General features: G+C 40.1%; 1 long non-coding RNA gene across 1 annotated transcript; it reads right to left on the bottom strand.

The window, feature by feature from the left end:
- Positions 1-7,074: 7,074 nt before the first annotated feature.
- Positions 7,075-9,183, bottom strand: LOC120442015. The gene is made up of 3 exons (XR_005614461.1): positions 9,116-9,183; positions 8,820-8,901; positions 7,075-8,104 (listed from the first exon to the last, which is right to left on the bottom strand). It is a non-coding gene; the product is annotated as an uncharacterized LOC120442015 (long non-coding RNA).
- Positions 9,184-9,251: the final 68 nt, after the last annotated feature.

The raw sequence follows: 9,251 nt of genomic DNA on the forward strand, positions 1-9,251 counted from the left end.
ACCTTTGACTAAAATTGTCAATAAAGGACCTTTGAGCTGAGCAAAGTGCTGTGGCCCAGTTTACATTTTGGTTTCTATTCAGAAAGTGCTCCCTCCATTTGCTGACTTTGGACATTTTAAGGATTATTTTCTTTGGTTTGAGTGACAGAGAGCACAAATATATGTGTAATGCACTGACCAGACACTTGAGTGCACGTACATGTTGCCTCTCCCCCCTTGAACTGCCTTATATCTTCATGGCATTGTTCAGTAAGATGCTAGAAGCATTCCTCAGAGATTTTGGTCCACATTGACATGACAGCATCACACAGTTGCTGCAGATTTGCTGGCTGCATGTCCATGATTCTGAAATCATTCGAGCATTGTGGGGTCATATAAGGATAGGGATTATTTCAGTTATTGTTGCTTTTCACCTCAGACCAGTTGAAAACTATTTTCCAGACTTCTGGCATCAACAAGGAATTTTCACCCAAAATTGCCACTCACTGAATACTTTTTAAATAAATCTTTTTCAGATTGTCTTTAAACCGTAGAGATGGTTCTGTGGGAAAATCATATCAGCAGTGATTTAAGTGACTATGAACATCAAATTAAAAGTCACTTAAATCACCTTCCTTCCCTATTCTGGCACTCCATTCACACTTCAGCAGGTCATCGTGACCAGATCTACAAGCCTAAATGTTTGGAGCTGATGCCCCGTGATTGGCTGATTAGATATTTGTGCTAACAAGCATCGAAAAGTGGCTGGTGAAGGTATACTGGAGACTATTGTGCAATGGGATCATTTTACATGACAAGGGAAGACCTTACAGTATTTTAGAGAGAAACCCAACAAATCCCGCTGGAATAAGCACTTAGTGACAGTGGAGAGGAAATCTCCTGACCCAAATGTATCAGTGACATTTGATATGTTTTCATTATTAAAGTTTAATATATACAATTCTAATGATTTTTTAAAGTAACTCCCTAACTTAAAAAAAGGCTATTCAACCTCAGCTGTATGTATTTGACACTAATCAGTGAATGCAAACATGTTAACACAAACATCGTGTTGAACGTGTTAAACATCTGCTAAAGATCAGATCTCAGCATTGTTGTTGTGAACATTCTGCCATTAGCGACTCGCTCAAAGCACTGCTGTGACTAACTACTTCCTGACAGAGGCAATAAATAAATAAACTCTCAGTCCTGTTCAAACAAAGGGTAAAACCATAATGTAGACTTTAAGAGGAATTCAAATCATTATTGCAGCTTTTCTTCTTGAAATCTTTTCACGTCTTAGTTGTATTGATCGTGTCATATTCCAGGCTAAGAGTGATCGAATTCGTCACCATACCAGCTGACTAGCGCTAGCATAAACCACAGCTTAACAGCCTTATGCCCAGAGCCCACTGTGGTTTCCTCAAACCTCAGCATGGATGAAGATCATGTAATGGTGTCGAAGCACGCTGCGAGGAGGAAGAAAATGCTTCAAGTGACATGTTACTGCACGTGTTTTGAGTTACGTGCTATAATGTGAAATAATAATTTGCTAAGTGGTAGTTATTGGTGACCTGGACATGAAAGTCATGTACAGCTTGTTTTCATTTTACTTGCTGAAAAAGGTGCAGTCCTTCATCGGTGCAAACGGCCCATCCTTCACATGACTTCATGCATTTGTCATCAGTTTAGCTTTGGGCCGGACCCTCACTAATATAGCTCATCCTTTAACTTTGACCCCTTTGCTGCTACTCTGCAACTCTAGATAGCATCTCTCTATGGCTGCTGGTTTTCACTGTTCAGGTCGGGAGGCAACATTCCTCACATTCTGCCTCAACCCTGGATTCCTGACCTCCCTTCACCCCTTGCAGTCTTCTTCTACGATGGGTGACGCGGTGTTTGATCCCCTGCTCGCTTCTTGCCTTCTTTCATCAAGGCTTTCCCTGCATAGTCAGGAAGACAAAAGGAAACTCGTGAGCTTGTTTAAGCCTATCCAATGACAGTGCAGCCTGTAGCAGGAGAATGCTCTCATTATCATTAATCGCAGAGCACAGCTGAGGGCTGGAGTGGTGTGTGGACTGGCCAGACATAAATGATCTCTCAAGTCGTCTGTTTACACGATTCTAAATCAGAGGAATTTGCTCTTCAGTATCTTCTGTCTGTAGAACAGAAGAAAAGAAAGATTTTACGACTGCAGCTTTACTTTTTGACAAAGTGATTTTGGTGTGTTTTAACACACAGTCACACTACATCGTTGAGACTATAAAGCTCATGTTTGGGCTGATTCTGAAACTGCTTATCATGTAAAACCTAGTAGGCTGAACTTTACCATTTCCTCTACATCACCACCCATCAAATGCTTGTTAGGAAATGCTGTTTAAACAACAGCTCCCCAGTTCATGTTATTTCCGTCTTTGCCCGGACTCCGATAAGCTGCAGGGACTCCTGAGAATAAGAGGTTAGCTCAGTACCTGAGAACCACTCTATGCCATGATTACCAACTTGCGCTATCCAGATCCACAATGTGCATCTTTAAATATCACATGCCACATCTCCATTTTCTAAGCATTGTTTAGGCTCGAGGGGAAAACAGACATTATGTTAGAATATTTCTTACAAAGAGACTCAAACTATAGTAACTGTTGCGTAACTTATAATGAAATTCAAATTATAACTTTATAGTACCTCCAATATGGAACATCTGCAGGCCACATGAAACTTCAGTTTTCACATGGCTTGATCCACTATATCTGTCAGCACACTGGCTTTGTAATCCACTCGGACACAAATTAAACGCAACACAAACAGCATGTGGTGCCTGTTGTGACTGAAACATAATTTATATGCAGTGTCAGCTCGGGACATTCAGTTTATCATTCATATGTCTGTGGGACGTTTTTATAGCGTCTCAAAAGACAGATTGTCTTGTTAAATGACTTAAACACAAGGTAATTGAATCTCGCAGAAGCAACCACCACCATTGCTGGTTTGCAAGCAACTACTTAGCAGATGCTTTAAAATGAAGGGATTTGGTATGATTCTGTTAGCTGTCTTGCTAATTTTTCTAGGTTAACTGAGCTGAATTGTGTTGCCTCTGTGGTTTCAATGACGTTTAGGCTCACTGTGGAAGAAATTCAAATAAACCCATTACTAAAGAGTTACAGAACAAATGTCATTCCCATCAACCTTGGGAATGACATTGTACTTTGTACTCATGTTGCATATGGCCAAAACCTGCCAGAAGACTTAGATGACATAATTATCCCTGAAGCTTTCAATAATGTCAATATCTTGAAGATAGACCAAATGCACAGACTATCTTCTGCAATTCTAATTTCCAGCTCTGGACTCTATTAGAGTAGTTTTGCATAATTTACTGTTCAAAATTATCCTTAATTTCTTTGGAATTAAGGAAAAGATTTGTGCGCCTAAAATGAGCCACTGTAAAATCAAAGTTAAAAAATAAATAAATAATTTTTTAAGGTAAAAGAAAAGGAAAATATTTTCTGTCTTTACATTAATATGTTGCTATTATTATTATTTTTTATTATTATTACAAAAAGTTCCTTCATTTTAAAAGAATACATTGATACACTGTGCAGAACTTTTTACTGATTTTTTTTAGTCTGAGTTTTTGACTTACAGGCCTTAACTGGGCATAATTTGTCCCTTTTATTTGAAAATCTTGGCCATGGTTAAAGGGCATCCACCACTGTAACAATATACAGTCATGTGAAAAAGAGTTACTCTGTGCAGTCATGTGTATAACTAAGTACATCCTTGCTGTTTCCACAGGAATTAAGAGGGTAAGTAGCACCTAGGTTAATCAAAAGCATTTGGTCAGTGATCATCAGCAAATGTGAGCGCCTCTATAAAACCAAAAACTTTGGAACTTTGTTAAACTTGTTAAAGCTCATGACAACACAATTACACTGAAGATGTGCAGGTTGTTTGAAAGGGTTGCTCTCTGAAAACAAGATGGTAGCACAGTTTAAGTTTGTAAAGTTGCAGTTTGTAAGTTTGTAAAGTCTGAACAAACCACAAGACTTCTGAAGCAGTGACCTTTGGACCGATGAGACTGAGGTGGTCGGTCTAATGAACAACTCAAACATCAGCACAAACACATCATACTTGCTGTCAGGCACGGTGGTGGAGGGGTGATGATTTGGGCTTGTTTTGCATCCACATGACCTGGCAACCTTGCAGTCATTGAGTTAACTTGGATTCCAGAGCTGAGACCATCTGTCTGACAACTAAGGCTTGTCTCAAACCATCCAGCAGGACAATGAGCGACAAATCTACCACAGAACAGCTGAAAAAGAAAAACGTCCAACCTGATTGAAATGCAGCGGTGGGATCTTAAGAGCGCTGTGCACAAATGAATGCCCTCAAACCTCAATGAACTGAAGCAACGCCGTAAAGAGCAGGTGGCCAAATTCCTCCACAACAATGTGAGAGACAGATAACATGCAATAAATATCACTGTTAAGCGTTGTTGTACAAGCTGTTGAATCATGACGTGTGTTTAGTCCCATGGAAGTCTCTTTAATGTGTATTAACTAACAGGCAATAATAAATTGCTATTTATTTATTTCAGCAATTACCATTTAACACAATAGTTCAATTCTAGTAACAATCAGTCCTAGTTACTGGCAGGGTCTTCTGTGAAAGTCACGACTTACAACACACAAATCTATAAATAGTGAATGTTTGTTTGAATAATCACTCTGGCTTCTACACTTCTATAACCATGAATGACCGGAGTGAAAGATTGCTGCTCTAAGAGAGAGGAGAGCGAAGACTGTGTGCTTGCATTCCACACCAATCCGAGAGATGACCTTTGTCAAACACACACATGCAAAGTTTCAAACAGACAGACAGGAAGAGGAAGGGATTCAGCTGCCTGCTCTGCATGCAACTAGCAAAATGAAAGCTAGGTGCACTCACTGTGAAAGGAATAGTTTGACGTTTGGGCAAATATGTTAAGTAAGCTGATATCTGTCACGTCTTCATTGTGAAGCCAGAGCAGACAGTCAGTTAGAATACTTTAACACAGGGTTGGGAAACGGGTAACTAGGTCTGTCTATACTAAAGTAACAAAGACTATTTAAATAAAATACATTAAATGAAATTTCAAAAAAAACACAAACAAACAGACATGTCTCAATCAGCCCCACCAAGTTTCCAGTCAGCTAAATCATGTCTGATGTGACATATCTGTACAAGCACAATAGAGGCATGTTATAGTGGGAGTCTAAGTTCTTCAATGCTGTTTCCATGCAGGCTTCTGGAAATGCACACTATCCCACCACAGAGCCCCCTTCTGCCCCGTACATTGCCTCCAACCATGAAAGAGTCCATTTAAAGCTTCAGAGGCTGGGCATGACCTGAGTTTACTGTCTAAGGGGTATTAGCCTAAATCCTTCTGTGTCCAGTCAGGGAAAACTGGTCATGGGGAGTTGGTGAGGACTGTAGGACCCTGTTGAAGGTGCAGAGCCTGAAGAGATTATTTTGCTCCCAAATTAGTTTTAATCTCTGGGCAAAAACACTCATCACGTATGAAGCATGCGTTTTCTTATAGGTTTATTTGAATTCATTTGGATCACTCTTCCAGTTGAAATGCTGTAAGGTTCTTTCTTTTTTTTGTTTTTTCAGGTTGTTCCTCAAACTCACAAACAGGAGTCGGTGTGTGTAGTTTCCAGTATTTTTCTTGTGTGGGTAGAACCACGCAGGAAAGTATTTCGGTAGGCAAACTCGGGGAAAAAAGATGAAATACTGAAGAGGCAAGTAGAATTTGAAGCATTCACCTAAATCCTTGTGCATTCACTTGAAATAGCCAGGAGAGAAACTGTGTCTGGTAGATTACCATCAGTATAAAACAGCATTAATTCAACACATACACCTAAGCAAGGTCACTTCATAATGCATTATAAACTATTATCGTAACATCTGACTAAGTAAATCAGCAATTTAGCATATTTTTCAAATTTTCATTTTTGCTCAGTTCAGGTCACCCACACATGGTTCATATTGGTCCATAAATAAGGATAAAAGTGCTAATTCTTTGCCCAAACAGGCCCGGATCTTCACACCTCAAACCTAACCATAATCTGGTAACTGGTACTGGGCCAGAACTTCCTAACTCTCGGTCCGCTGTTGACAACACAGCTGAGTACCAGGAACAGCACGGTTGTGCGCTGGTCCCTTAAAAAGCCTACACACAGCTTTGCAGACCAACGCTGTGCACTGTTACCAGCGTTTAGAGTCAAAAACTACTCTTCTTCATTTTTTTGCTGTTGTTGGTGTTTTAGCTCAGCTGCTGATGAAGTGAAGGAAGAATATTCAAAGAAGTATTTTATAGTGAAGAGAGAGTAAGTATTAAAAACACTAAACTGTCACCTGGTCTCTTTCTAAGCCAGGATCACTGTCACGTGACTTACAGAGCTCAAGAGGTTTCACACACCTGTTTGGGAATCTTGGTCAAGATCCTTACACCTGACCCTCACCGTGTTTTTTGGGGGACTGCTCAAAAGTACATCTGCATAGGTCATTCTGCCAAATACCTACACAAACGCACTACCACAAATCCTGCATTAGCCTCATTTAGCTTCAGCTAACTACCCAAATCAGGATATCTCCTTAGGATTTAATACCAGTGATTACTAATAGAAAACCCCTGCCTCTGGCCTTGTTCATGGGTTAATCACATGTCAAACAACACTTCCACAACACCGTTCGTCACCAGAGCTCACCTGCCTGTCCTGCTCAGCACTGATAAAAGCATTTATAGTTTTTCCTGTGCAAAGACCAAAACGCATTGTTGTTGTTGTGCAGCAGGAGGGGGGAGCGAGCCCAACTTGTGCCAAGTCTACAAGAAATTTCATGAAGTAGAGGAAATCAGAAGACGAGATTTACAGGCTTGTTGTTGCTGTTTGTCGTCATGTTTTAATACCACACCGATGGCACAGCAGTAAGTGCTTACATACACTTTTCCAGAGGATGTTACTTTAAGTGGACGCCTTCATATATGCAATGCTATTTTTTAAATACAGAAATACAGTTGACATATACTATCCAGATCAACTCAGCACATGTGGCACGATTGTTATTGTTTTCTAGTGCTTCCACCAACCAGTTTCCTGGCTGTAGTAACATATGTCGAGTTAGCAGGCATAAAAACTATCAAAATGATCTTTGGAAATAAAACAAATAGTAATAATGTGTTTTCTGAGAGAAGCAGTGCAGCAGTGATGGAAATAAAAATAATAGATCTAACACCTCCACTTAAAAGGAGCACGCTGCTTCTATATTGAGTCTTAACGGCTCCCTAATGACTCTGTTTGATTTTCCAATAAATCACTGAAAGGCTGCTAAGCTTTTTTTCTTTTGGGCTGGAATGAGAATCTTACTCTGCATCCCACTGCTGTAAGTGTGTCTGGATGAGAGGATTGGCTAAATGACAAGTAGGAGCATCAATATCCCCCACGGGGGGTCTCTCTGCATTTAAAATGCCTTGCTGAGAAAGACAGGGGCCTTTTTCTAATTCTGTCATTTCCTCAGATTTCTTACAGAGGCAGCCACAGCCTTTCATCTTCATCTCTCTCGCTACCTGAAACTCTTTTACAGTTTTAGTAGTTTTAGTAGTCCATGCCCCCCCTTTCACCTCTTTCCTTAAAACCCATATGTGGGGTGGGGCTTGCATTTTATTAATGGTGCGATAGAGCCACCTCTGATATGTCAAACATCACGATTTCATTACAACAAATTATTAATGATCTGCATCTTTAGTCCCTGAAATAATGCTCTCAGCACAGTCAACAGACATTGCTCCACACTCCACATTTTTCCTCTTTCTCCATGCAGCAGCCACATTCCCGCTTCCTGGGGCTGATGTGTTACACTGGAGAGGGGAGGGAGGATCGAGTGTCCACCGTTCCTCCCATCACCTGTGAAATTTCAGAGCCAGGCCACGGTGAAAGGGGGTATTGTGTCCCCCTGATGAGGAATGCCCTCGTGTCGCTCGTCAAAGAAAAGGCCTCATTTGGCCAGGAATTTGGAGGGACCTCGAGAGGTGTAGGGAGATTTTCTCAGAGGTGGGGATAGGAACCTGGATGTTTTCACGAGGCTGGACAGGAGAAGGACAAATCTTAACTTGAGTCTCTGTGACAGTAACAGATTAGAATTCATACAATATAAACAAACAATGAACACTGTAAACTTGTTTTTCTTAGAAAACGCTCAGTTACATTAGACGGGTTTTTTTTTTGTAGTATTAAAACACGCTTAGCTTTGATCACATCGCACTGTTTTGTTTAATAATAAAATAGAATATAACTGTGGCTTAAGGGAGAATCTGGAAGTTACTGTGGAACCTGCTTAGAGCAGTCAGACTAATCAGAGTCTGATGTAGTGAGGATGCCACCTGCTGGTGAAAAATCACCACTAACGCATTACACTGCATAGAGCTGTGAATTTATTGTGCCTCTGAATTTTTTTTTTATAGCATTTATACATGGATTATACTAAATGATATAGAATCTATGGCCGGGAAAGAGCAATTAGCATAAAAAAGATTGTTTTTCAGCAATTTTGTTATAAATTTCTACGACTCGATATCTACGTATTGTGATTTAATAATTTAAAGAAAGAAAAAATGAGATTTTTTTGGTACAGGAAGCTTAAATAAGCTTTTTTTTTAACCGTAATGTATCTGCTGGACATGTGTGGGTACACAGGGAACCTCGAAATGAGCAGACAAGGTTCCCGTATTTGTTCGTTATTTCCTCGATTTTGTCGTTGTATTTTGGAGGTAGTCACTGGAAGTGTCTGTGTGCTCTCACCTTTGGCTTGACCAATTTATTCATTCATTGTAACCACTAGAGGGCGATAAAAACACACATCTTCAAGTAGCCAGAGGACTATCTGTGGGAAATAAGGTAGCATGAGAGGTGTAGTCAGTCTTTACTGTAACACATTATCTGCTTATTAATTCGACTGCTTTGTTCAGGTTTGGCTCCCATTGTCAGCCTTCACTCCCCTGATTTAAGTATTAAAATGATGCGCGCTAGAGGAACAAAGAAAGCAGAGTGCGAGCTATAATTTCAGTTCATCTATAAAACATGAGACCAAAACTAACCATTTATTGTTCCCGTGTATTTCCTCTAGTGGTCAAATTCCATGCCTACAGCAAGTACTTCCGGTATTTCCTTCATAATAAACACTCGCCGTGTAGCCTTTAAATAAGTGATGAAAAAAGCTTCGGTGAGCTATGT

Source organism: Oreochromis aureus, linkage group 9 (genome assembly GCF_013358895.1).
Source record: "Oreochromis aureus strain Israel breed Guangdong linkage group 9, ZZ_aureus, whole genome shotgun sequence".
In the NCBI taxonomy this organism is placed as follows: domain Eukaryota; kingdom Metazoa; phylum Chordata; class Actinopteri; order Cichliformes; family Cichlidae; genus Oreochromis; species Oreochromis aureus.